We start from the raw sequence: 5,440 nt of genomic DNA, 5'->3' as shown, positions 1-5,440 counted from the left end.
GATATGTGGTGGGAGTCGTTTTTGTGGTGGTCTGATACATCCTTCGGAACTTCAAGAAAAAAATAACTTACCCTGGAGGTTTTCTTTGATATAGAAAAAGCATTTGATAAGATGTGGCACAATGGGTTGTGCTACCGGCTTGCAGACGCCAATCTCAAACTACCAATCTCCATCAGAAACATTATCACTAGCTTTCTCCACAACCGTACAATTAAAGTGAAGGTCTCCACAGCAATATCCCCACCATTTACCCCTGACATAGGGGGCATTCCTAAGCCCACTACTTTTTCTACTATACATATCAGACATTTGTTACCCACCATAGGCCAAGTCTCACAGTTTGCCGATGACCTTTGCTACTGGTGCAGCTCCAAATGTCCTCAACTTGCTGCAAAAATACTCCAGCAATCTATTGAAAAGATTGAGACATGGTCTAACATCATAAGGTGAATGCACCAATTTGTAAGTCGCTCTGGATAAGAGCGTCTGCTAAATGACTTAAATGTAAATGTAAATGTAACATGTGATGAGTATAACTGAACCCACAAAAGACTCAATGTGTTCTCTTTACAAGAAGCACCAGCAAAAAAACAAAACAGGAAACCCATAGATCTCAGACTTTACGGCGAAACAATGAAAGTAGAAAAAGAAGCTAAATTCTTTGGAGTCACCTTACAGAAGAACATGCATTGGAGAACCCATATAGTGAACATAGAGAGAGAGAGGGACGAAAAAAGACTAAACCACTGAACTTCTCTGGGCTAGGTGGGACGTGACCATCCCACACTATTCAACAGCCAGTGAAATAGCATGGCGCGAAATACAAAACAGCAAAAATCTCAATTTTATTTTCTCAAACAATCAACTATTTTTTAAAGATAAGACTCTCATTAATCTAACCACATTGTCCGATTTCAAAAAGGCTTTACGGCGAAAGCATAAAATTAGATTATGTTAAGACAAACTTCACATGAAAATCCACACAGCCATTTTCCAAGCATCACAAAAACCAAAAGTACAGCTAAAATATTCACTAACCTTTGATGATCTTCATCAGATGGCACTCATAGGACTTCATGTTATACAATACATGTATGTTTTGCTCAATAAAGTTCATATTTATATCCAAAAACAGCATTTTACATTGGCGCGTGATGTTCAGAAAATGTTTTCCCACCAAAACTGCCGGTGAATGTGCACATCAATTTACAAAAATACTCATCATAAACGTTGATAAAATTTACAACAGTTATTGAAAGAATTATAGATACACTACTCCTTGACGCAACCGCTTTGTCAGATTTCAAAATAACTTTACAGAGAAAGAACATTGTTCAATATTCTGAGTACATAGCTCAGCCATCGAAGCAAGCTATACAGCTACCCGCCAAGTTCTGGCATCAACAAAACTCTGAATTAGTATTATAAATATTCTCTTACCTTTGCTGATCTTCGTCAGAATGCACTCCGAGGACTCCTACTTCCACAAGAAATGTTCATTTTGTTTGAAATACTCCATATTTATGTCCAAATACCTCCGTTTTGTTTGTGCGTTCAGATCACTATCCAAAGGCATAACACGCGAGCGCAGATCCAGAGACGAAAAGTCAAAATGTTCCATTACCGGTCGTAGAAGCATGTCAAATGTTGTTTACAATCCATCCTTAGGGTATTTTTAACATAAAACGTCGATAATATTCCAACCGGACAATAGCGTATTCAATCCAGGAGAAAAAGAAGGAACGGTGCGCTCGCGGGATCGCACATCACCAAGCCCTTTGTCCATAGGCAGTCCACTCATTGACTGAGCTACTATTCTCTGCCCAGTAACAGGAGAATGATGAAAAAACTTTTTGAAGGCTGTTGACAGCCAATGGAAGCCTTAGGAAGTGCAACGTGACCCCGCAGACACTGTAGTTTTGATAGGGATTCAAAAGAAGAAATACAATTCTCAGATTTCCACACTTCCTGGTTGGATTTTTCTCAGGTTTTTGCCTGCCATATGAGTTCTGCTATACTCACAGACATCATTCAAACAGTTTTAGAAACTTCAGAGTGTTTTCTATCCAAATATGCACATATTTTACTCTGGGCCCGAGTATTAGGCAGTTTACTCTGGGCATGCTTTTCATCCGAAATCGAAAATTCTGCCCCCTATACCCTAAAAAGTTAAAAACGCTGTGCGGAAGAAAATACGGAGCTTCACCTCAGACAGTGTTGAAAGTCTATCAACTACATCTGATCTCTCTTTGGATACGCCCTACCAGCCTGGATAACAGCTTCACCACAGCAGATGAATCGGCTACAGATAATCCAAAACATGGCAATAGAAATGGCTTACAGACTACCAAGATACATCAGCAATCACTACATTCACAGCATATCCGGACTCACATCAATCAACAATCAATCAACAATAGACAGTCAATCATTGGCCAGAAGTTCATCAACAGAGCCACTCATAATCCATCATTGAAGGAAGCTGTGGGACAGGCCAAATGGGCCACAGACACGCCCATGTACATAATGCTGAAACTGACCTAAAATATCCCCCATCTAAAACATAATCATGCAAGACTGACTTTAATTACACAGTTTATTTTCCAACATAAAAAGAGCATTTAAAAATAAAAAAAATACAATAAAATAAAAAAATAATACAAAATACATTTGCATAAAAATGTGTGTATATATGTCGATGCATTCCTTCACACCCCCCCCCCCCTTTCCCCCGTACAGCTATGAGCTATAATTGTAATAAAGTTGGTTTTAAGTACAGTCGGGAAGGAAAATAGAGCAACGAATCTATGCCTGTTATGATAAAACCTTAATGCATTTAGACTCGGGGGGGGGGTGCCTTGCTTGACCCCACCCTCCTTCCTTGCTCCTGGCCTGCCCTACCTCTTCCACTAATCCATTTGTTTTCATGGACAGAAAAGAGCAGAAGCTCTGAGCTGTCCGATCAGGCCCATTGTCTATTGTCGCGCTCACGTCATTCACTCACTTCAACTCCACTAGTGAACACATAATGTCTGGAAGAGGCAAAGGCGGCAAGGAACTCGGAAAAGGAGGTGCCAAGCGCCACCGCAAAGTTCTCAGTGAAAACATCCAGGGAATCACCAAACCCGCTATCGGTGTGAAGCGTATCTCCTGTCTGATCTACGAGGAGACCCGCCGTGTCCTGAAGGTGTTCCTGGAGAACGTGATCCTGGAGAACGTGACGCCGTCACCTACACCGAGCATGCCGAGAAGAAGACCGTTACCGCTATGGACGTGGTCTACGCTCTGAAACGCCAGGGACGCACCCTGTACGGTTTCGGCAGTTAAACACACTGTTTTCGGAAGGGCCAATTCCGTATAATGGTTGGTATGTTATTGGAATATTGTTTAGGTATGCTATTTGGTAGGAAAGCATGAGCCACTCCGAGTGGACAGGGAGTATTAATGACAGGACTCTGTTCAGTGCAGCCTTTGCGCACAGAGTGAGGCTTATGTGTGACACACTTTTTGAAACACACAATTCCCCATCCGTCACATAATGTAGGCTATAGAGAAGAGGGAGGGGAGGGGAAGGCATCGCACGCAATTGTCTTTGTTCGGGAAGCCCGCCTCTGAGGGGAAGGCTCTTTTGAGTGCTAAGAGCTCCACTGGTCCTATGAGAAAGCAGGGGTGTCCACGGCCGCTGAATTTGGTTAGCTTCCTCTTCATAAGACGAGTAAGCGCCCTCCACCCCTGCTTCCCTGTGGCTCAGTTGGTAGAGCATGGTGTTTGCAACGCCAGCATGGTGTGTGCAACGCCAGGGTTGTGTACAGGGTTGAGTACAAACAAACAAAAAATGCGTGAAATGAAATGAAATGTATGCATTCACTACTGTAAGTGACTCTGGATAAGAGTCTGCTAAATGACTAAAATGTAATGTAAATGTTATTCATTTCTGAGAAGCAATGAGACATCAGCATCATGCCCGAGCCAGCAAAGTCTGCGCCCAAGAAGGACTCCAAGAAAGCTGTCACCAAGACCGCAGGGAAGGGCGGCAAGAAGTGCCGAAAGTCCAGGAAGGAGAGCTACGCCATTTACGTGTACAGTCTTGAAGCAGGTCCACTCCGACACAGGCATCTCCTCCAAGGCCATGGGAATCAGGAACTCGTTCGTGAACGACATCTTCGAGCGTATCTGATAAGGAAATGTATATGTTTAAGGTAATGACTAAAGAATTCCACCCTGAAATGTAATTATTAGATTATGTAACATGTATTATGAATAATTAGACTAACGTAATTATTAGACTATGTAAAGTAAAATGAATAAATGTGATTAGACTAAAGTCCAATAAGGTTTGGTCGAGACAAGTTAAGGGTGAGAAGTGTGTGACTAAGAAAATACAGAGGACAATTAAACTATTCATGACCTGACCTGGTTGGAACTCTAAGAAACTTACGACAGGAAAGGGAGTCCTGTCAAGGTCCCTCTAATCTCGGGAGGATAGAACTGCCAGCTTGGTAGTGATAAACAAGGAATGCGGACTGTGGGGAAAGATACAGCCCACCTACTGTTTGTGTGTCTGTGTGTGCGTGGAAGTAGGTGGGGGTGAGAGTTATAAAAAGACGTCTTTGCATTTTTTGACTTTAGAACGTTCTCTGAATAAACTTTACGGACCTTTTGCAGAAGCTGAGTCTTTGCCTAATTATTATTCAACCCAGGGTCTTACAAACCTCGGGGATTGGTCAAAGCTTAAATAATTGTTTAGTTATCATCATTGGGATTGAAAATTCTCGTGACAGTTTCGCCGGAGAGTCCTCTCGCCTGGCCCACTACAACAAGAATTCTACCATCACCTCCAGGGAGATCCAGACCGCCGTGCGCTTGCTGCTCCCTGGTGAGCTGGCCAAGCACGCAGTGTCTGAGGGCAGCAAGGCCATAACCAAGTACACCAGCTCCAAGTAAACAGCGCATTTGGACTGCTCTACTAACCCAAAGGCTCTTTTAAGAGCCACCCACCCTGTCAGTAAAAAAGCAATTCCATCGCAACCGAATGAATGTGTATGTAGGTAGGCTGTGTCCATTGTAGCACTGTTCCATTGTGTCCTTGTTTATGGGCGCTGTGGGCCGGGTTGGAGAGTGGCTACTTTGTATCCTTTTCCATTTGAAGTGTAGGGGTTTTGCGTGCTGTCGTTGTCTGACGAATGTAAGATAGCAACAGACGTTTCTCTGAATGACATGACAAACAGGGTTGGCCTCCATTCCAGTTGAAGGCCGTCCATAGTGGAATAAGTGAGTGGAATGTGAAATGGCAAAGGGTGAAGACAGGGCCGAAATGGCCGTTGTTTGAGGTGACTTCCTGAATAAGTAGGAGACGGATAGAGTCCCATTTATTCACTCAATCTTAATGATGCAACATGCTACCCGATGATGAAAAGAGGAATGGCATGAATAAAAGGGC

General features: G+C 42.9%; 2 pseudogenes; both read left to right on the top strand.

The window, feature by feature from the left end:
• Positions 1-2,785: 2,785 nt before the first annotated feature.
• Positions 2,786-3,792, top strand: LOC115178064 (histone H4-like; annotated as a pseudogene).
• An 81-nt stretch (positions 3,793-3,873) lies between these two features.
• On the top strand, positions 3,874-4,944 carry LOC115178063 (histone H2B-like; annotated as a pseudogene).
• The last annotated feature ends 496 nt before the right edge of the window (positions 4,945-5,440 follow it).

This window comes from Salmo trutta, chromosome 38 (assembly GCF_901001165.1).
Source record: "Salmo trutta chromosome 38, fSalTru1.1, whole genome shotgun sequence".
NCBI lineage: Eukaryota > Metazoa > Chordata > Actinopteri > Salmoniformes > Salmonidae > Salmo > Salmo trutta.
The sequence above is the reverse complement of the archived record's forward strand: the minus strand, read 5'-3'. Positions and strand labels throughout refer to the sequence as shown.